The sequence below is a fragment of the Halichoerus grypus genome, chromosome 10 (genome assembly GCF_964656455.1).
Source record: "Halichoerus grypus chromosome 10, mHalGry1.hap1.1, whole genome shotgun sequence".
NCBI lineage: Eukaryota > Metazoa > Chordata > Mammalia > Carnivora > Phocidae > Halichoerus > Halichoerus grypus.
The window spans coordinates 58,507,917-58,532,132 of record NC_135721.1 but is presented as its reverse complement, the minus strand read 5'-3'; the positions used below and the strand labels follow the sequence as shown (position 1 = coordinate 58,532,132).

General features: G+C 40.9%; 1 long non-coding RNA gene across 1 annotated transcript in view; it reads right to left on the bottom strand.

Annotated features, from left to right (window-relative positions):
• Window positions 1–13,700, bottom strand: part of LOC118530124 (uncharacterized) — a 78,983-nt gene extending 65,283 nt beyond the window's left edge. Inside the window, exon 1 of the long non-coding RNA XR_013441776.1 lies at window positions 13,464–13,700. This is a non-coding gene — a long non-coding RNA (uncharacterized LOC118530124). The remainder of the gene's footprint in view (window positions 1–13,463) is intronic.
• Window positions 13,701–24,216: the final 10,516 nt, after the last annotated feature.

Below are 24,216 nucleotides of genomic sequence, written 5' to 3'. Positions count from 1 at the left end.
AATGTAGTAGACACTCAGTAAATGAATAAGGAGATAATATACAAATTGAATCAAAAGGATGCTAACCATTCAAGGAGAAGGGCATTCCAGTCAGAAGAAACAGCATGAACAAAGGATCTGAAGCGACCTAACTGTCCATCAATAGATAAATGGATAAAGAAGATATAATATATATATATATATTACTATATGTATAGTATATATATTACCGTTTTTTATATTTGCATTTATATTGCTCAGCGGGAAGCCTGTTTCTCCCTCTCCCTCTGCCTGCCTCTTCCCCTGCTTGTGCTCTCTCTGTGTCAAATAAGTAAATCTTTAAAAAAAAAAAAAAAGGAATCATCCCGTTTTGAAAACAACCCCTTTATATTTTTATAGCATTTATCACAAAGTGTTTTCATTGGATTTTTACTACATCCTTTGAGGTAGGGAGCAGATATGATAGAAAAGGAAATGGAGGCACAGCACATGGTCTCTATGTTACAGCCTCTCTCTGTTGTTCTGTGAGTTGTGTGCTTCCATGTCTGGGCCCCACACTTGAATTAAAGCCCTTTGAGGGATGGGGTTCTGCCTGTATTCTCTTTGTGGGCCAGTGCCAGCAACCCTATGGGCACTCCGTCAATATCTTAAACAGATTTACTGAGCTATAAATGACTTATAGTAAGTTGCACATATTTAAAGTGTTAAGTTCTGACATATGTACACATCTGTGAAACTAACACCATAATCAAGGTATTAAATATATCAAGCATATCTATCACTCCCAAAAGTTTCCATGAGCATTTATGAATGAACAAAACCCAAATCTTTAGACTCCTAGGGTGATGTTGCTTCTCTTATATTTGATGAAAGTCTATGCTTTTGTATGTTATTCGTGCCTGTTGTGTGCTGTTGTACATTTATGGAGAAGAACATAATTGAAGATAAAACAGTTTATGTGTAGAAGCCCAAAACATGTATCGCTTGAAGCACATATGGAGTCTGCCGTTTGGGAATTAGAACATCCTGCCTGCTTCCTGATGAATCACCAACTCAGTCCTTCCAGAGACTTTGCCCTGGTCCTGCTCTTGGATCCTGGGAGGCACCCAAGTTTGCTGTCTTTGTAATTACTTCGCTTTTTGCTTTCTGCTTAGGCAATTTGAAGCATACTCCTTCCATTTGTTGTCTCAATTTCTGTTTATCTGCTGAGAGTGATGGTGAAACTCCTAGGTTCCTGACCCAGAGTGCCTGGGTTCAAATCCTAATTCTACTACTTATAACTGTAGGGCTTTGGGCAGGTTACCTCTCTGCACAAAGCCTTGTAATTTGACAGTACATTTTTGGTAAATGTTACATGTAACTATTTTCTCTGAAAACTGGCTTATATACTATTCAGCCCACATGGCAGAAATGTCCAAAAACTCCTGCCTCACAGGAGGAGGATCCTCCCTTCCTCCCACAGTATCCCCCCTTCCCTTCCTCCCACCTCTAGTTTTTATATCTGTACCTTTTAAGAGACTAGTCCATTAAAAGTAGAATTCTAACCAATAAGATAATGATCTAATTTAGAAAACAATTACTGGGGCACCTGGGTGGCTTAGTTGGTTAAGCATCTGACTCTTGATTTCGGCTCAGGTCAGTCATGATCTCAGGGTTGTGAGATCAAGCCCTGCGTTGGACGTGGAGCCTGCTTAAGATTATCTCTCTCATGGGACACCTGGATGGCTTAGTTGGTTAAGCGGTTAAGCGTCTACCTTTGGCTCAGGTCATGATCCCGCCTGGGACTGAGTCCCACATCGGGCTCCCTGCAGGGAGCCTGCTTCACCCTCCACCTGCAGCTCCCCCTGCTTGTGCTCTCTCTCTGTCAAGTAAATGAAAAAAAAAAAATAAAAAAAAAAAAAGATTCTCTCTCTCCTCCCTCTGCCTCTCCTCCCCCACCACCTCTCTCTCTCCCTTTCTAAGAAAAAAAAATTACTAAAATTCGTTCTACTTCGCTATTTCTCTCTGGAACCAAAGAGTATTTTAAGGCTAATCTACATTAAAGGGTTTTTAAAATATTTTTTTGGCAAATATATGTATGTATATTTGTATATATGTATATACATACACTATATATATATGTATACGTATATAGTACATATATTGAGTGTGTATAAACATATATGTATAAATGTATATGCATATGAACACAGAGATATAGAACAAATCTTACTACTTAAAGCAGACAGTCAAAATCTGATATCCAATGATCTTTAGTGAGTTGTTCACTTTTGATGACATTGTTTCATTGTACATAAAGATGTTAGCTAGCATAATCTCTCCTCACATATAATAGCTAATAAATACACATTAATGAAGCAGTCGTATCAAGTATTTTATTTGCTTGTTTGTTTAGTACTTTTTAAGTTTACTTAATTTTTTAGTAACCTCTACACCCAACGTGGGGCTCAAACTCACAACCCCCAAGATCAGGTATCGCATGCTCTTCCTACTGAGTCAGCCAGGCTCCCAGTCATATCAAGAATTTAAACTGTCCTTGAAAGGGTGCACACCAAGAGTTCTTCATTGACTCCCCCATTGTTCTTAGGATAAAACTACTACTTCTTCTTTTTGCACCTCCTTTCCTGTGATCAAAGTTCTTCCAAAGAATTGCCTATACTTAATCTCTAGTGACTCTCCTTTCTCTCTTGAGCCCACTCCAACCAGGTCTTCCTCCTACTGTCATCAAAACTGCACTTATCAAAATCACCAATGACCTCCATGCAGTCAAATCTAAACGACAAATCTCAGTTATTATTTCATACCTATAGGTAGCAATTGACTTATTTGGTTGTTCTTTTCTTCCTGAAACACTTTCTTCACTTAGTCTCCAAGATACCCTCCTCCCTTGGTTCTTCTCCTACGTCAATGGCCTTTTCTTCTCTGCATTCTCTGTTGGCCTTTTCTTCTCTGCATTCTCTGTTGAGTTCTCCTTTATCTTCCCAACCTCTAAAAATTGGAGTGTACAGGTCTCATTCCATAGACCTCTTCTCTTTCCAATCTATATACACTCACTCATCCAGACCATAACTTTAAGTATCTATATGCTATTGCCTCCCCAATTAATATATCTAGCCCAATTCCTATCCAAACTCCAGACATGTTTACATATCCAACAGGCTATATAATATCTCCACTGGGATGTCTGCAGGCAACTCAACAAGCCCAAAACTAAACCGCTAACCTTCTGCCATATAATGCTCTTCTTTCATATTCTCCATTTCATAAAAGTAGTAACACCATTCTTCCACTTGCTCAGGCCCAAACCTTGGATCATTCTTGACTCCTCTCTTCTCACATCCCACATCCAATCCATCAGAACATCCAATTGGCTGTACTCACAAAATTTATTCATAATCACACTATTTTTCATTACCTCCTCTTCTGCCACCTTAATCCAAACCCCCATAATCTCATGCTCCCCTCACTCAATTTTTTACCCAGTGAAGTGATACTTTTAAAATGTAAATTCAAGAGGTGCCTGGGTGGCTCAGTTAGTGACTTTGGCTCAGGTCATGATCCCAGGGTCCTGGGATCGAGCCCCACATTGGGCTCCCTGCTCAGCAGGGATTCTGCTTCTCCCTCTCACTCTCCCTCTGTGCTCTCCACCCCCCTCAAAAAATTTTTTTAAAAATGTAAATTCGAGGGGCGCCTGGGTGGCTCAGTCGTTAAGCGTCTGCCTTCGGCTCAGGTCATGATCCCAGGGTCCTGGGATCGAGCCCCGCATCAGGCTCCCTGCTCCGCGGGAAGCCTGCTTCTCCCTCTCCCTCTCCCCCCGCTTGTGCTCTCTCTCTCGCTGTGTCTCTGTCAAATAAATAATTAAAATCTTAAAAAAAAAAAAAAGTAAATTCGATTGTTACTTTTCTGCTTAAAACTCTTCTATAGTTTTCCCATTTTACTCAGAATGAAGTCCTTAATTGTGACCTATAAGCCCCTATATGATCTGTCTCTACAACCACCATCTGTATCAATTCTCTGCTTTCACTTCCCATTGCTCTCCTTCTTGCTCACCCCACTCTATCCACAATGGTGTCCTTGCTATTCCTTACCCACACCAAACATATTCTCAGGGCCTTCATGCTTCTAATATTTTCCAGATGTTCATATGTAATTCTCTAACTTCCTTTATCAGCTAGGCTTTTCCTAAGTATCCCAAATAAAATAAATCCTTTCATCTCTTTCAATCCCTTATCTCAATTTATATTTATAGCATTAAAAAAAACACTTTATTGGGGCACCTGGGTGGCTCAGTCGGTTAAGCGTCTGCCTTTGGCTCAGGTCATGATCCCAGGGTCCTGGGATTGAGCCCCATGTCAGGCTCTCTGTTCAGCAGGGAGCCTGCTTCTTCCTCTCCCACTCCCCCTGCCTGACTCTCCCCGGATTGTGCTCTCTCTCTCTCTGTCAAATAAATAAATAATTAAAATCTTTTAAAAAAACCCCACAACTTTATTTTGAAACAACTGTAGATTCATAGGCAGTTGTAAGAAATAATACAGATAGATTCTGCATACCTTTACTCAGTTTCCTCCAATGGTCACATTTTATAAAACTATAGTACAATATCACAACTAGGATATTGACATTGATACAGTTAAGATACAGAACATTTCCACAATTCCATCACAGCAGGGCTTCCTGATGCCCTTTTATAGCCACACCCACTTCCCTCCAACCTCCACCCCCTCCGTAACCCCTGACAACCACTAATCTGTTCTCCATTTCTATAGTTTTGTTATTTCAAGAATGTTATATAAATGGAATTATACAGTATTAACCTTTTGGGACTGCCTTTTTCTAGTCAGCATAATTCTCTGGAGATTCATCCAAGTTGTGTCATAGCATTTTTTTTTTACCACCTGACATATACATTTATTTGCTTATCTGGCTAAGTTCCCTGAGAGCAGGGAAACCATTCTGTACATTATACTCATAGTGTAGACATACTATAAATATTTGTTGAATAAATGAAGTTCAAACTCTTTAAAATGGCCTATAAGTCCCCAAATGAAGCACGCTTACCTTTCCAACCTCATCTGTCACTTCCCTGACACCCCCTACTCTGCCACCCCATTCCCATTCAGATCCCATTTATGGCAAGATTGACTACACACTCTTGGTCTTATCACATTTGCTGTTTAGAACAGTGGGTTCTCAAACTTTGGTGTGCATGAGACTCACTTGGATGGTCAGGCTTTTTTATTTTTTTTAAGATTTTACTTATTTAGGGGCACCTGGGTGGCTCAGTCGTTGAGCGTCTGCCTTAGGCTCAGGTCATGATCCCAGGGTCCTGAGATCAAGCCACGCATCGAGCCCCGCATCGGGCTCCCTGCTGGGCGGGAAGCCTGCTTCTCCCTCTCCCACTCCCCCTGCCTGTGTTCCCTCTCTCGCTGTGTCTCTCTCTGTCAAATAAATAAATAAAACCTTAAAAAAAAAAAAAGATTTTACTTATTTATTTACTTACTTGAGAGAGAGAGAATGAGTGTGTGTGTGTGTGTGTCTGTGTGTGCAGGGGGAGGGACATAGGGAAAGGGAGACAATCTCAAGCAGACTCCACATTGAGGGCAGAGCCTGATGTGGCGCTTGATCTTAGGACCCTGAGATCACGACCTGAGCTGAAACCAAGAGTCTGAGGCTTAACCAACTGAGCCACCCAGGTGCCCTGGATGGTCAGGCTTATTAAAACACAGATTGTTAGGCTTCACCCCCAGAGTTTTTGATTAAGTAGACCAATGATAGGGCCTGAGAATCTGTATTTCTGACAAGTTCCCAGGTGATGTTGATGTTGCTGGTCCATGAACCAACCACACTTTGAAAATCCCTGTTAGAACATTTTTTATTTCCCTCCCCCATTCACCTGCCTAATTTTTTACTTAACCTTCAGTCCTTCCCTCATCCCAGAACATGGTGTTCCATGGCATACTGTACTTACCCTATCACATCACGTATCTCACCATATTATAATATCCTATTTGTGTGTGCTTCTCTACTACCAGACTGTATCCTCAGCACCTAGCACAGTTTGACACAGAGTAGGCACTCAATGTATATGATGACTGAATAGGTTCCTTAATTGGGGTACTTTAAAAGAGTCAACCGAAACAGTATCTTCACAGTCAGAGGATATTTAGAAGGAAGGGAGTCTATGTGCTAGAAATAAAAACATGAAGGATTCCTTCACTGATAGGTTGAAGGAAAAATACAGCAACTCTTTAAGATTTTCTAGGAACTGTTAGTGCTTATTGTAATTCTTTTCAACCAAAACACCACACATTGAAATAATGACTGATGACAAAGCTCAAGAATGCAAGTTAATGGGGCACCTGGGTGGCTCAGTCGGTTGAGCATTTAGCGTCTGACTCTTGGTTTTGGCTCAGGTTATGATCTCAGGGTCCTGGGATCAAGTCCAGCTCCAGGCTCCAAGCTCTGGGCTCAGCACAAAGTCTGCTTGAGATTCTCTCTCTTCCTCTGCCCCCTCCCCTGGGCTCACTCTCTCTCTCTCAAATAAATAAGCAAAATCTTAAAAAAAAAAAAAAAAAAAAGAAAGAAAAGAATGCAAGTTAAGATACTTTACCCACTACTTTTTCAATAAGTACTTCAAAGTCTGTATTTTATTCTTCTAAAAATGTACTCCTTTGCCTTCAGACTAAACATCCCTAAACCACAGGACTATCTAACAGAGCCAGGACTTCAAAGAACTCTTTCACTGACCCCAGAGCTGGCCAGATGTTGAAGTCTGAACATATTTGCTTGCATAGGTCTATAAACCATTATCTAAAATTCCAAAATCCAGAAAAGTTTTAGAAACCTCAAGTTTTGCATAAGGTTATGGCAAATCTGACCTGAACGTATATACAGATATTATATATGTTATATAGCCTTTATTTTATCCTATTTAGGGTTAATACTAATGCATTCTTTTTTTTTTTTTTTTAAAGATTTTATTTATTTGACAGAGAGAGACACAGCGAGAGAGGGAACACAAGCAGGGGGAGTGGGAGAGGGAGAAGCAGGCTTCCCGTGGAGCAGGGAGCCCGATGCGGGGCTCGATCCTGGGACCCTGGGATCATGACCTGAGCCGAAGGCAGACGCTTAACGACTGAGCCACCCAGGCGCCCCATACTAATGCATTCTTGTTGGCATGAATATTAGTATGTTTGATTATAAGATGCTACTCCACATCAGGCTCCCTGCTCAGCGGGGAGTCTGCTTCTCCTTCTCCCACTCCCCCTGCTTGTGTTCCCTCTCTCGCTGTGTCTCTCTCTCTCAAATAAATAAATAAATAAAAATCTTAAAAAAAAAAAAAAAGATGCTACTCCACACCCCACTGAGGTGTTACAGAAAATATGGTATATGCATTATATTCCTGGCTAAAATCCCAACAATTCTGAGTTCTGAAACACATCCGGCCCAAAGGTTTTAGATAAAGGAGAATGCCTATATTAAGTATGAGATTTTAATTTCTCTTAATCTCTATTTTTTTATCTACTGTATTCAAAATATTTACCCAATTAATGCCCTCTACTGTTTTATTATTTTGTATCTGAAAAAGTGGTCTTATTGAAAACAGCTTTCCTCATTTTATCTGTTTTAATATCAGCTAACCATTGTTGAAAACTCCATGTTTCTATTCATATATGAGACTTTCTTTTTAAATCAGGTTACAGGAAATTCTATACTTCTTGGGATCCTTGTGGGCTCATTTCCATTAGATGAATCATCATCATCCTCACATGAATCATCAGCAGAACAACTGAGAGTATAGAACTAAAAAATATATCTAGTAGGAAACATTATTTCAAAACGCATTTGAAAGACTAATTCACATTTATAAACCACTGACATTTAGCAGTCTCAATAGATGAAAGTAGAATTTTTATAGATTAAGATATAAAGGGAGCAACAATAAACATATTATCATTATAAAGAGCAAAAAACAACTAAAATATATTTAGGAATGAATTGAACAAGAAATGTGCAGGATTTATGTAAAGAAAATCCTACTGGGAAACCAAAAGAAAATGGGTAAATCAAGGGGGCATGTTTTTAGATGGCATAATTTGTTTCAAAAGGAAGAGAAGTCATTCAGGTGAATTTAAAGTGAAAGAAGTTTATTTGAAGGAAGAGAGGTACCTTGTCTAGATCCCCAAGAGCAGAAAGGGCAGTAGGGTCTTAGTAGGGGCAAACCAGGCCATGGAAATCCCCAGAACACTACTCTGCCACCCTCTTCTGGGCTTCTTAGCTCTGCTTCTCTTCTTCTTCTTCTTCTTTTTTAAATATATATATATATTTTTAAAGATTTTATTTATTTATTTGACAGAGAGAGACACAGCGAGAGAGGGAACACAAGCAGGGCGAGTGGGAGAGGGAGAAGCAGGCTTCCCGCAGAGCAGGGAGCTCGATGCCGGGATTCCCAGGACCCTGGGACCATGACCTGAGCTGAAGGCAGACGCTTAACGACTGAGCCACCCAGGCACCCCTCTGCTTCTCTTCTGACTGCCTCTCTGCAGGCCTGCTTTCTCTGTGCTACCTTTGTGTGGGTCAAACCTCTCTCCCTGCTTTACCCTTGTGTCATCACTTTCTAGGTCAAGAGACCAGGTAAGACTAATTGCAAATTTCTGGGAGAAACAATCTGATTGGACCAGCTTTTCTACCTACCTGCTAGTCTAATCAGCTATAGCAGAGGAGGGGAGGGTCAAGAATGTATCTACTCATTAATAGAAGATAAAAATGCAGACTGGGACATGGGGGAGTAGTGCAGACAGGTTGAATGGCATGTCCATTATAGATGAGCAGATTCCATATTGTGGAGAGGCAATATGACATAGACATTAAGAGCATAGGCTCTGTTTCCTGACCTTCAACAAGTAATCTCTTTATGCATGAGCTTCCTCATCTGTAAAATGAGAGTGGTAATAATCAAGTTGTGTAGATTAAATAACACAAAAAGAGCACTAAGTAAAAACTACAGAATTATTTTTATAAATATGCCCATTTTCCCTAAATTAATCCAAAAAATTAATGCAATTCCAATCAAAATCAAAACTCTTTTAATTTGACAAAGTAAGTTTAAAGTTACTATGAAAGAAACAATGAAACAATATATCTATGGCAAGGATGACACAGAGTAGAATGGGGAGACAACATAGACTGATGCAAGTTTTTGGTAACGTTGTAGTTCTTAGGTTGGCAGTTTGCTTCATGTTATATTTTTTAAGTTTTATATATATCAAATAGATTTTAAAAAGACAATTCTTAAAGAATACTCTGAAAAAGAAGCAGGAATTTACCCTACCAGAAATTTAAAAACAATTTTAAAATATATTAAAATAATAATATTGCTGTCCAGTAACAAATAAATCAATGTTACAGAAAATAAAGTACATATGGAAACTTGGTGCTGTACAGATTTTAAATCTATAGGGAAGATTGAGTATTCAATAAATGGTGTGTGGGCAACCAGCAAGTCTTTGAGGATAAAAAAAAAAATCAACCTAGATTCTTCCCTTTCTCCTCATACATAAATTTTAGATGGATTAAAAATGGAAAAATTTCTTTTTTTTTTCTAAGATTTTATTTATTTATTTGACAGAGAGAGACACAGCGAGAGAGGGAACACAAGCAGGGGGAGTGGGAGAGGGAGAAGCAGGCTTCCCGCCCAGCAGGGAGCCCAATGCGGGGCTCAATCCCAGGATCCTGGGATCACGACCTGAGCCGAAGGCAGACGCTTAACGACTGAGCCACCCAGGTGCCCTCAAAATGGAAAAATTTCTTAAAAGATAACAAAAATGCTAGAAGAACACACAGATAAATATGACATCAAAGCTAGAAACAAAGGAAAAGACTAACAGATATGCCTACATAAAAATGAGAAACTTTCCAACAAAAATCCCATCTCCTTGGGGTGCCTGGGTGGCTCAGTCGGTTAAGCGTCTGCCTTCAGCTCAGGTCATGATCTCAGGGTCCTGGGATTGAGCCCTGAGTCGGGCTCCCTGCTCAGGGGGGAGTCTGCTTCTCCCTCTACCTCTGCCCCTCCTCCCCACTTGTGCTCTCTCTCTCTGTTAAATAAATAAATAAAATCTTTAAAAAAAAAAAAAAATCCCATCACCTTAAACTTCTACTTATTTTACTTCCTTATGGGTTCTGATTCTGATTAATTCTCCATAAACTGAGTTTTTACATAGTACAAAATTGTGCATAATTTTATGGTATACACTTCATATAACCTTACCACATATTTTTTCTTGTACTCCTAGTTAACTTTATATTTAGCCTACAAATCATGTCAGGAGAGTCCATTCTCCTCCACTCCACTTCCCTCTCCCTCTTTTAAATAACTTTCTTTGAAAGTTATGACCAGGGATGCCTGGGTGGCTCATCTAGTTAAGCGTCTGCCTTTGGCTCAGGTCATGATCCCAGGGTCCCAGGATTGGGTCCTGCATCAGTCTCCTTGCTCAGCGGGGAGCTTGCTTCTCCCTCTGCCTGCCACTCCCTCGGCTTGTGCTCTCTCTCTCTCTCCTCTCTCTCTGACAAATAAATAAATAAAAGCTTTAAAAAAAAAAAAAAAGAAAGTTATGACCATTTACAGTTGTCCCCTAACAATATAGGAGTTAGGGGCACCAACCCCTCCCAGGTAGAAAATCCACATGTAACTCTTGACTTCCCAAAAACTTTATTATTATTATTTTTAAAAGATTTTATTTATTTATTTGACAGAGAGAGATAGCAAGAGCAGGAACACAAGCATGGGGAGTGGGAGAGGGAGAAGCAGGCTTCCCCCCAAGCAGGAAGCCCAATGCTGGGCTTGATCCAGGACCCTGGGATCATGACCTGAGCCAAAGGCAGACGCTTAATGACTGAGCCACCCAGGTGCCCCTATTATTATTTTTTAAGTAGGCTCCATGCCCAATGTGGAGCCCAACACAGGGCCTGAATTCACGACCCTGAGATCAAGACCTGAGCTGAGGTCAAGAGTTGGAAACCTAACCAACTGAGCCACCCAGGCACCCCAAAAAACTTTATTAATAATAAACTGACTGCCCTTACTGACAACATAAACTGTTAACACATATTTTGCATGTTACATGTATTATATACTGTATTCTTACAATAAAGCCAGAGAAAAATATTAAGAAAATCATAAGGAAGAGAAAATACATTTATAGTACTGTATTGTATCCCAAAAAAATCCACATATAAGTGAATGGAAGCAGTTCAAATCTGTGTTGTTCAAGGGTCAACTGTACTTTCTCAAGTGAATTTTAGTATCATTTTCTTGAGATCTATATTTTTTCTGCATTTAAATTTTTCGGGGTGCCTGGGTGGCTCAGTTGGTTAAGCATCTGCCTTAGGCTCAGGTCATGATCCCAGGGTCCTGGGGGCAAGCCCCACATCAGGCTCTCTGCTCAGCGGGGAGTCTGCTTCTCCCTCTCCCCCTGCTGCTCCCCTTGCTTGTGCTCTCTCTCTGTCAAATAAATAATAAATAAAATCTTTAAAAATAAATAAATAAACTTTGAATATACAAATAACTTAGAGATGAATTGTATTCTTTGCTATGTTAGTCCATCTGGCATCATGTTCTTTCTTTTTGTAAGACTTTTCTTTTTTTCCTTCAGCAAATGACCACCAGAGGCCATATTAAAAAATGAATTAAAAAATGGTAATAATGGGGTGCCTGGGTGGCTCAGTGGGTTAAGCGTCTGCCTTCGGCTCAGGTCATGATCCCAGGGTCCTGGGACTGTGCCCCACATTGGGCTCCTAGCTCAGTGGGGAGCCTGATTCTCCCACTACCCCTCCCCCCACTGCTTGTGCTCTCTCACGCTCTCTGTGTAAAATAAATAAAATCTTTAAAAATATGGTAATAATATTTGTAATTATATTTCAGACAAAGGTTAATATTCCTAATATACAAAAACACTTGTAATATTTAAATGTAAATACTTCAATTTTAAAACAGGAGTAATTTACTGGCAATGCACAAAATAGAGCCAATAAATATATGAATGATGTTTTATACATAGTCAATAAAATGCAAATTAAAACAAGATGACAAAGATGATAAAAATGTTCAAAAGGTGATAAAGATCTCAAAGCCTGACAGTACTCAAGATTAGCAACAAGATAAGATACAGGTGGAAAAGTAATACATACATTCCAAGGGGAGAGTCTGGTAACATCATCTAGCATCTTATAGGAGTGCATTCCTTTGATCCAGTAATTATATTTCCATGAAATTATTATAAGGAAATAATCAGGGGCACCTGGGTGGCTCAGTCGTTAAGCACCTGCCTTCCGCTCAGGTCAGGATCCCAGGGTTCTGGGATCAAGCCCTGCATCCGGCTCCTTGCTCAGCAGGAAGGCTGCTTCTCCCTCTCCCACTCCCCCTGCTTGTGTTCCCCCTCTAGCTATCTCTCTCTGTCAAAAAAAAAAAAAAAAAAAATTAAAAAAAAGGAAATAATCAGGAATATGTACAAGTTTATGTACAAGAATAATCACATAGTGTTTTTTTAATGAGTATGATTATTTTTTAAGTTTTTATTTAAATTCTAGTTAGTTAACATGTAGGGTAATATTGGTTTCAGAAGTAGAATTTAGTGATTCATCACTTACATATAACACCCAGTACAGGGACACCTGGGTGGCTCAGTCAGTTAAGCAGCAGACTCTTGATTTCCCCTCAGGTCATGATCCCAGGGTAGTAAGATCAAGCCCCGCATGGTATTCCGTGCTCAGTGAGCACAGAGCCTGCTTGGGATTTTCTCTCTCCCTCTCCCTCTGCTCCTATCCTGCTTGCATACACACACACACTCTCCCTCTCAAAATAAATAAATAGTCTTTAACACCCAGTGCTCATCACAAGTGCCCTCCTTAATACCCATCACCCATTTTGCCCATCCTCCACCCACTTCCCTCTGGCAGCCCTCAGTTTGTTCTCTATAGGTAAGAGTCTCTTATGGTTTGCCTCCCTCTCCTTTCCCTCCCTTCTATGTTCATCTGTTTTGTTTCTTAAATTCCACATGAGTGAAATCATATGGTATTTGTCTTTCTCTGATTGACTTACTTAGCATAATACACTCTAACTCCATCCACATCATTGCAAATGGCAAGATTTCATTCTTTTTGATGACATCTAGTATTGTTTGTACACGTGAAAAACTGTAAATACCCTAAAAGTCCAACAATTTAGGGACTGGTTGAACAAATTATATCCATACAAGCATTAAATGGCCTTATATCCATACAGTCATTAAAAATGATTATTTAAATTTACCTGGAAAGCTATGACACTATTGCCTTAAAAAAAAACAAAAACAAAAAACAACACTTTATGTGTATATGTGAAGTTTCCCAAGTTTATATAGAAGGGTGTTAATTCTGTTATTTCTGGGTGGTGAGGTTGTGGGTGAGTGGTGAGTTCAACTTTCTTTTATGAACATTTATGTACTTACTATCAGTTTTGCTGGGAGCAGGCACTTTTTGAAAGCAGTTTTCTTCTTACAGTCATAAAATACAAAAATACATAAAATACTTTGTGGGGGAAAGCGGGCACTGGGCGAGGACCCACAGCAGCGGGGCACGGCGAAAAGGCTCGCGAACGCTGGAGCCTCGCCTTGCTGCTCCCTGGCAGCACGCAGACCGGAAACACGCCACGCGGGACCTCGGGAATTCTGGGTAACGCACGGAGGCGCATTACTTCACGAGAACTTATTATTTGAAAGAAAAACTAATACCGCTTTCCTTTAACACAACATTTTCTATTGACTTAAGCCGGTGTACGGACGTTTCTAACCCGAGAGGCGAGCGGGGGGGTGAAAGGGGTTTTCTTGAAAGCGAAAAAGCCTCCCTCACTTCCTCACTTCCTACCCTTCCCCCACCACGCGCTTTCCCTCCCTCGGGAGGGGCTTCGAGGGCGTTTCTATGGGCGACGACTGAAGAGTATACAAGAAAGGGAATGTAGGCTAGCAGGCTATTGTATTCGAAAGCCGCCCTTAAAGGAAGACGGACGCGCGCGGAGCTGGGGGCGTAGAGGCGAGGCACGCTCTGATTGGCCCGGCTCCTCAGGCCCGGCGCGCGCCGGCTGGGCGGGCGGGAGCGCGCGCGTGCGCAAAGTCGTAGGCGCGCGCCGACCCGTCTTACTCACGGCCCTGTGGGGTCTCCTGTCTGGGAACTGGGCGGAGGGAGGGGAGTGGTTCACGCTTGTCCTTGAGTTGGAAGCGGCTTAATCTTTCTCGCACCCGTCGTGAGTGGGCTGCAGGAGTCAAGCGAGGTTCCCCTTGAGGCCACTGCAGACGTGGGACTGCTGAGGAGGAGGAAGGCAAGGCGAGGCCCAGGCTGAAGGGTCGGGTCAGCTACCGGCCGCTGCCTGGGTAGCCAAGGGCAGGGAAGGAGGGAGGGGAGGGACCGACAGCACCGAATAATCCTTCGAGGAGCTCTCTTGGCCAGCGAAACGGCTAAGAGAGACGGTTAGGTGGAGAGGCCCGAGAGATGAACAGGCCCACGCCCCAGTACTCGGGTAGGAACCAGATAGAACTGACTAAGCTTATGTTTGGGTTGAAAGTTGATAACCAATTTTTGAATGATTATCATTCAAAATAAATTATCTTTGGGTTTGAGGTATCAATAGGACATTTAGGTGGAAAGGTTGACATGAAGTCTTTTAAGGCAATCTTTGTGAATTACCGTGTAGAAAATAGGTCCCTGATTTGTTACCCTGAGTGGCTCAGTTAGTTAAGCGTCTACCTTCGGCTCAGGTCATGATCTCGAGGTCCTGGGATCCAACCCCTCATGGGGCTCCCTGCTCAGGGGGGAGCCTGCTTCTCCCTTTCCTCCCTGCTCTGTTTGCTCTGGACAGGAACCACACAAAGTTTTGGGGAAATAACACCTCAGCTGGAGGCCTGAGAACCGGGCAAGGCTTGCAGATCAAAGATTTCTAGACCATCTGGTGAATGATGTTAAAAGGGAAAATTAAGAGTTTGCTCATCTATGAAACTCTTAAGGCTTAAGTACCTGTCTTAAACACAAATTATATAATTAAGGTGATGGAAACTGTATGCTAGATTCTATTGATTCTTTGACTATTATAATTTTAAAATTCTTTTAATCTGTAGCTATCAGAGAGCCTTTTACTATTCTTGGAATTTTTTTTTTTATTCTTGGATTATTAAATGAAAATTTTATTTCAAAAATGGCAAAAGTTTGAATATAATTACTTTTTTAAAATTTATTCATTTGAGAGAGAGAGGGAGAGAGAGCGAAAGCATGAGCAGGGGGGAGGGGAAGAGGGAGAAAAATGAAAAAGGCCATCAAAATTCTGAAAAGGCTGAGCCGGGGGAGCCTGATGTGGGGCTCAATCCCAGGACCCCAGGATCGTGACCTGAGCCCAAGGCAGACGCTTAACCCACTGAGCCACCCAGGCGCCCCAATGAGCAAACATTTCTAATCAGAAAAAAACCAAAGATTCAGTACTGCCCCTTTATCTGCAGGGCACACGTTCAAGACCCCAACTAAATGCCTGAAACTGGCAATGGTACCAAGCCCTACATATACTGTTTTTTTCCTATGCATACATAGCTATGATAAAGTTTAATTTATAAATTAGGCACAGCAAGAGATTAATAAGTAATAAGATAGAACAATTACAAGAATATACTGTAATAAAAGTTACATGAATGTTGGTCTCTCTCAAAATACCTTATTCTGGTACTCACCCTTTTTCTGAGGATGTGAGATGGTAAAATGCCTATGGGATGACATGAAGTGAAGTGAATGATGTTTGTATTGTGATGTGGCATTAGGCTAAATTAGACTATTGACCTGACTGTACATCAGGAGAAGGATCATCTGCCTTAGGATTGATCTAAGGATTGCCTTGGTAACTGAAATCTCAGAAAGTGAAACTGTGGGTAAGGGAGAACTACTGTATTGAAAAGAAAGGATATCACTTAAGTATTTTATAACCACATAATTGATTTTAAAAGAATTCATAATTTTTAAAACATATTCTACAGAGTGACTTTTAACATGAGAGATCAAACATATTTGTCTTGTTTCCCTATGAAACCCCACTGAAATGAGAAAATATAAAAACCCACAAGGACTAAGAAAGTGGGAAAGGGAATGAGAGAGTTGGAGTACTCTTAGTGGAAGAAAGAAAGAGGATAAAGAAATTGTTAGAAAAAAACAAACAAACAAACAAAAACAACTAAGAAAGCTGAATGCAGAGCGGAATGGCAATTAGAAGTACAGTAATTCATAATTCAGAACTCCAGGAAGGCTCCGTAAAGGAAAATTCTGTTTTCCTCACTCTACTCTCAATACTTTTGACACCAGATGTGGGGGGATTATCCCACATCAATTCTCCAATTTCCAGTGGACACTGACTGGGTGTCCTACAAATTTAACTCAATTATGACACTACCTACCTGGAGACAGCATCAGATCCCAGAGGTTAAAGACTGTGCACCAGACCACAATTGGCAATAAAAACCCCAGGCCCCAAGCAAAGACAAGACTCATGCTTTTACCTTTCTGAGTCTCTAGGATACTCTTGTCTGTATCTCTCTGTCTCTACATACATATCTTCAATAAACTCTGTTTTCACTTCTGCTGGCTCATTTGATTTCCATCCTGCAAGAAGCCAAGGACCCTCTTGGCTAGGCCTGTGGGACCCCCTCTCTAGGTCCTCGGACCAGGCCTGCCTGCATCATTCAGACTCAAACAGAATTTTATCACCAGCTTTCCTATTTCTAAAGCTTGCAGACAGCAGGCGTAGGACTTCTTGCCCTCCATAACCATCTGAGCCAATTCCTACAGTAAATCTCATCTATCTATCTATAATCTACCTACCTATCTATCAACTGTCTTTCCTATTGATTCTGTTTCTCTGGAGAACCCTGACTCAGCCCTCAAAACTACCTCTGCCTCAGATGCCAATTGCAAGTCCAGATTGTTACTTGTACTTCTGACCAAATAGCCATAAATTGGAGTTCCCATGACTCCCTTCTCTAGTTCAGTAATTTGCTAGAACGGCTCACAGAACTTAGGGAAATATTTACTTACATTTATTGATTTGTTGTAACACAACAGCCACATGGAAAGATGCATAGGGCAAAGAAAGGGGGAAGGGGCACAGGATTTCCATGCCCTCTATGCACCACCCTCCCAGCACCTCCATGATGTTCACCAACCCAGAAACTCACCAAATTTCCTTAAGAGTTTTTTTTTAATTTTTTATTGTTATGTTAATCACCAGACATTAGTTTTTGATGTAGTCCTTAAGAGTTTTTATAGAGCTTAATCTCTAAACCCCCTCTCCCTTTCCTGGAGGTCTGTGGGTGGGGCTGAAAGTCCTAACCCTCTAGTCACTTGGTCTTTTTGGTGACCAGCACCATTCTGAGGCTATCGAGGGGCCCTCCCCCAAATTATTTTATTAGCATAAACTCAAGTGTACTGAAAAGAGGAGCCTCTTGGGGGCACCTGGGTGGCTAAGTCGGTTAAGTGTCTGACTCTTGATTTCGGCTCAGGTCATGATCTCAGGGTCATGAGATTGAGCCCCCAAGGTGGGCTGGGCATGGAGCTTGCTTAAGATTCTCTCTCTCTCTCCCAGGGGCACCTGGGTGGCTCAGTCGTTAAGTGTCTGCCTTCAGCTCAGGTCATGATCCTGGGAACCTGGGATCGAATGCTACACCAGGCTCCCTCCTCAGTGGAGAGTCTGCTGCTCCCCCTGCTTGTCCTCTCTCTCTCTCTCTCTCTGTCAAATAAATAAAATCTTTTAAAAAATTAAAAAAAAAAAGATTCTCTCCCTCTGCACCCCCCCCCCCAAAAAAGGGGGGCCTCCTGAATAACAAAAGATACTCCTATCACTCAGGAAATTCCAAAGGTTTTAGGAGCTCTTTGCTAGGAACAGGAGACAAAGACCCCAAAACATGCCTTATAATACTACAGACTCCTAAATTGCAGATGTCACATCAATGGGAGGGTGTGGAAGGAAAGACCAGAGGATTGATTGAAAATCTGTACAGAGTAGTTAGACTTCTAGATCTAGGTCACCATCCTTAGGACAAATAACCAAGTGAGTAGCTTACCCCTAGAATTGGTAGAGTTTGAACCAGAGGAGATTTAGGCACACCAGGTCAAGCAAAAAAAAGATTAAATGAGAAAGTCTATATACTGGCTAGTGAGACCCACCCCAGCCCCTTTCCACTGCTTGCTCTCTGAATCCGCATTTACCTTTTTATCTCATTTGATGCTGGTCACCCCCTTTTCTCTTCATCTTCATGATATAACTTTCTATCCTGATTTTTCTTTATTTTCTTCACTCTTATTCTGTTTAACTGTGATTGCTTAAGCTGATGTCCTAGGCTTGCTTCTTTCTACCTTTCTATGAGTTCATCCAACAGGCTGTCTGTAACACGGATTAGGACTCACTTAAATCTGCATCTCTAGTGCTAAACTCTAACCAACCTTCAAGTCTCATATTTTCAGACTTTTACTGAATCTATTCCTTTTGGATGCCACATGGGTAAAAAAGTACTCCAAATCAGCTTTGCAGTATCCTGTAGAGGTGGCTTTTAGGCAACAAGCTTGAGTAATGGAAACCTGAGTAAGGTAAAAGGGCTCACAGTGACCACCAAGCTGAATGCAAACAGGCTCATTAAGCGACCCACCTCAAAATAACCATAGGCCCTCACCAAATACAAACAGGCACAGTTCCTAAGATTACCTAAAAAGGGAAAATTCTTTATGTTCCCATACTCTCTCATTCTGCCTTATAACTGCAGCCCCTCACCACCACCTTGTTGCAGACAGTCTCTGCTCTGCTGTCCTGCCCATTGCTCCCTGCTGGTGTATTCAATAAACTTCTATCTCCTTTGTTCTGCCTTGGGTGAATTCTTTCACTGCCCCTGCATCTCTGGCTTCCACCCAATCAGGGCACCCCACATTTGGTGTCCCCCCCATCCCATCAGAGCATCCCACATATCCCATTTGAATAGGCTGTAGAGTAGATGCTCTTCTATCCAGTGCCATTAGGACCAGTTAATTGGTCAATTAATTTCAAGTCACTAAAACAAAGAATCATTACAAAATTATCTACACTGGCAGGGTCTGTTAGTTGCCCAAATAATTTCCATTCTTTACACCTGAAACTAATGTAACACTGTATGTTACTTATACTTGAATTTTAAAAAAGAAGTTCATTCTCCCCTTCATCCTTACCAATAAAACTGAGATTTCATTCTGCATAGGCAGTGTATAAACAAAAGACACTTCTCAGCCACCTTTGCAGTTAGAGCTGGTCAATGAGATATAAATGGACTCTGTTGAGTTTGATTTCTGGGAGAGACCTTTCTTGTTCTCCCTTTTCTCTTGCTTCCTGTCTGGAATTCATTTATGATGGCTAGAGCTCTAAGTGCCAGCTTATATGCCACCAGGGATGGTATAGAAGGAGTATGGTTGTTGATAACTTTGCTGCCTATCTCCGGCCTTCTTTTCAGTGAGAAAGTAAGCCCTTGTGTGACTTACTTATTACAAAATAAATGTGGATTGTGGATACTAACAGTCAAATGTAATTCCTAATTGATACATGTATACTTAAACATTTTATTTTAACTTAAAGTATATGAATATTTATCAGTGCTTTGATGTAGGGTCAAGACTTTTTGAATTTGGGTTCTGATTGGAGTTCATCAGTATACTTCCATGAACAATACCCATAATGCACTGTCTGTTGTTGCAAGTTTGAATTTCTTCCATGTGGGTTAAGAACTTAAAGATATAGAGCAATCTGAGTGCAGAATTCTAGATTTCTACATTTTTTTCTCTCATCTTTTAATATTCTCTTGCCCTAAACCAAGTTGACAGTTACTACATTAGTCTGCCACTGGGCCCCCCAAATTCATGTCCTTCTTGCATGCATAATACATTCAGTCTATTCCAGTAACCCCAAAAGTCTTAACTTGTTCCAGCATCAACTCTAAAATCTAAAGTCCGAAGTCTCATTTAATTATCATCTAAATCAGATATTGGTAAGACTCAAGAGGTACGATTCATCCTGAGGCAGAATTCCTCTCCAGCTATGAATCTGTGAAACCAGTTATATGCTTCCAAAGTACAATAATGGGCCAGATAGACATTCCCATTCCAAAAAGGAGAAAGAGGAAAGAAGGGGGGGCAGGGTGTGAGTCCCAAGCAAGTCTAAACCTAGCAAGGTAAGTCCCATTAGATCTTATTTTTAATTAAAAGATTTTTTTTTTTCCTTTTTTCTTCTTTTCTTTTCTTCTTTAAAGATTTTATTTATTCATAAGAGACAGAGAGAGAGAGAGTCAGAGGGAGGAACAAGCTTCCCGCTGAGCAGGGAGCCCGATGTGGGACTCGATCCCAGGACCCTGGGACCATGACCTGAGCTGAAGGCAGACGCTCAACCATCTGAGCCACCCAGGCACCCAAAAGAGATTTTTTTCAATTGAGATACATATAAATTGTATTAGTTTTAGGTGTACGACATGATTTGATATATGTAATGTTGCAAAATAATTACCACAATAAGTTTAGTTAACATCCATCACCACACATAATTATAATTTTGTTTCCTTGTGATGAGAACTTTTAAGATCTACTCACTTAGTATCTATCCAATATACAATATGGTATTAATTATAGTCACCATGCTGTACATTACATTCCCAGGACTTATATAATTCCATTAGATCTTAAGGCTTGAGAATAATCCTTTTTGGTCCAATGCTCTGCTACTCTACAAGGACCCCAACCTCTGAAACCAAGTAGAAAACAAACTTGCACTCCGGGCCCGTGGTGGCTATGGAAGTCCCAATGATCTCTGAACTACCTTCAAGGTCATTCTTCCTTTTTCTTAAAGAATAAACCATGTTCCAGCAGAAGAGCTCTATCATCAAGTTTTGTACAATACAAAAAGTCCAGCAGCCTTCCTTCATTTCCTCTTTTTTTCTGTCCCTATTAGTGCCAACTGGCAGTGTCCCTGCTGGTATAATCCCATCTCTATTCCTGCCTGTCTGTTTTGCTGATGATTAAATTCAGGGTTCACACCCATACTTTACCAAATGGTTGTTCAGCCACACCTTTAGTGTTGTCCTCAGAACAAGCTTTCTCCTATTTTGCATCATGGATAGCCTTAGAATTTTCCAAAGCTTTAAGTTCTGGTTCTTTTGGTTTTAACAATTTCTTCAATTCATCATCTCTCCCTTCTCACACTTCACTAGTGGTAGTCAGGAGGACCCAGGCTACGCCTTTAACATTTTGCTTAGAAACCTCCTCAGCCTGGGCACCTGGGTGGCTCAGTTGATTAAGTGTCTGCCTTCGGCTCTGTCAGGGTCCTGGGATTGAGGCCCATGTTGGGCTCCCTGCTTGGCGGGGAGTCTGCTTCTCTCTCTCCCTCTGCCCCTCCCCCCCCTTGTGCGCTCTCTCTCTCTCTCTCTCTCTCTCTAAAATAAATAAAATCTTAAAAAAAAAAACAATAAAAAAAAATCTCCTCAGCCAAATATTCAATTTCATTGTTCACAAGTTGTTTCTTCCACAAAACAGTAGAACCAATTCAGCCAAGTTCTTCGCTGCTTTACAACAGAAATCACCCTTTCTTCATTTCCCAGTAACTGTTCCTCATTTCTGAGACCTCACCAGAATGGCCTTTAGCATTCATATTTCTACTACATTCTGTTTATGACTATTCATATATTCTCTAAGAAGACTGAGGCCTTCTCTCTAGCTTTTTTTCTTTTTTTAAAGATTTTATTATTTATTTATTTATTTATTTATTTATTTGAAAGAGAGACAGAGTGAGAGTGAGAGAGAGCATGAGAGGGGTGGGGGGCAGAGGCAGAGGGAGAGGCAGACTCCCCGCTGAGCAGGGAGCCCGATATGGGGCTGGATCTCAGGACTCCGGGATCATGACCTGAGCTGATGGTAGATGTTTAACTGACTGAGCCACCCAGGCGCCCCTCTAGCTCTTTTTTTCTTTCTAAGCTCTCACCATAATCACCTTTAATATACATATTTCTACCAAAAGTACCTTCATGACAATCTAGGCTTTTTGTAACATGCACCTCAAAACTCTTCTGTCCTCTACCCATAATCCAGTTTCAAAGCCACTTCCACACTTTTAGGTTTTTGTTACAATAGCAACATCCCACTTCTTGGTACCAAACCTGTTTTAGTTTGCTCAGGTTGCCATAATACAATACTACCAACTGGATGGCTTGACAAAAATTTATTCTCCCACAGTCTGGAAGCTGGAAGTCCTAGATCAAGGAGCCAGCACGGTAAGATTCTGGTGAGAATTTTTTTCCTGGTGTACAGATGGCCACCTTTTTGCTGTGTCCTCACATGGTATGGAAAGAAATAGAATGAGTTCTCTGATGTCTCTTGTTCTTCTTATAAGGACACTAATCCTATTGGATCACGGCCCCACCCTTATGACATTATTTAACCTTAATTACCTCCATAAAAGCCCTATCTTTTAACCACTGTTGGTGGTTGGGGTTCAACATATTCATTTGAGGGACACAAACATTCAGTCCATACCCATTATTTTTGGTTATTCGTGTTCATTTTTGTTTTCAGAAGAACAATTATTTCTTTCCTTATATTTAGTTACCTTTTCTAATATGAATGGTCTTACATAATTATAATAACAAGTAATATACAAGTATATTATAATACTTGTATTAGGTACTATGGGATATGATAAGTCCTATGCTGAACCCTAAGAATTCAAAGGTGAGTAAGACATGGTTTCTGTCCTTGAAAATATCAGTATAGCAATATAATACACAAAACTGCATTTAAAGTCACAACTACTAGATAATACACAAATGAATAGCAGGGCCTCTAACTACTGTAAAAATCATAAAATCAAAAATCATAAAAATCACCTGAGTCCCTGTTAAAAATGCCTTGTGAACTTCCTCCCCAAAACTCATAACCTTAGTCTAATCATGAGAAAATTTAAGACAAATTCCGGTAGAACAGAATGACACAATATACCTGATGAGTACTTCTCAACATTGTCAAGGTCATCAAAAACAAGGAAAGTCTGAGAAAGTGTCACAATTAAGAGGAGCTTAAGATGACATACCATCTAAATGTGGGGTGCCTGGGTGGCTCAGTCAGTTAAGCATCTGCCTTCAGCTCAGATCATGATCTCAGGGTCTTGGGATCGGGCCCTGCATCAGGCTCCCTGCTCAGCGGGGAGTCTGCTCTTCCCCCCTGCTCGCGCACACTCTCTCTCTCAAATAAATAAATAAATAAATAAATCCTTAAAAAAAAAAAGCTGACATACCATCTAAATGTAACATGGCATCCAGGATGGGATTCTGGAACATAAAAAGGACATTAGGTAAAAACTAAGCAAATCTGAATAAACTATGGACTTTAGTTATTAGTAATGTATCAGTATTGGCTCATTAATTGCACTAATTAATATATTACATACTAATGTAAAGAGCTAATAATGAGGAAGATTGTATAGATCTAAGGATAAAATATGGGATCTGTACTATCTGCTCAATTTTTCTGTAATCCTAAAACTGTTCTAAAAAATTAAGTCTATTAATTAAAAAAAAAATTATTCCTGTGCTCTACCCATGAATTTAATAATTTTAAGGGGGCGACTAGGAATAATGGTTCTGCTCCCAATTTCAACTTGTGGGGGGTTTTCCATGCCACCAACAACTCTTCCACACCAGCTGGGTGTCCTACAATTTAACTCAATTCTGACACTATCTGATGAGGGAGCAGAAGGCTAGCTGAGGACAAAGCACATGCTGACACCCTGCAACCTTTCCCGCCCACCCCCACCCCACCCCAACTCCTGGGTGAGATGTGTGTGACATTCCTCCAAGAAACTTCCAACTATGCTTTGCTAGAGGGAAAAACAACCTTAGCTTGATAATAGCAAGGCCTCCAGTATCTTGAGGGTCTTCCTTAGCATATGAAAGTCCTTTTGGACACCTCCCTTTTTCCTTACCTTCCCCAACCCCATACTACATAATCAGTCACTCCTTACAACCTCAGTGCCCTTCTTTCTGCCCACTAGTCCTGTCCTGGTGCTTTAACAAAAGACAGCTCAGGAATTCTTGACCATGGGCTCCAGACCTCACCCCAGCAAACCTCACCTACATTCCAAACTACATCACTACCCACTCACTAATAGCACAGATTCCACAGGTT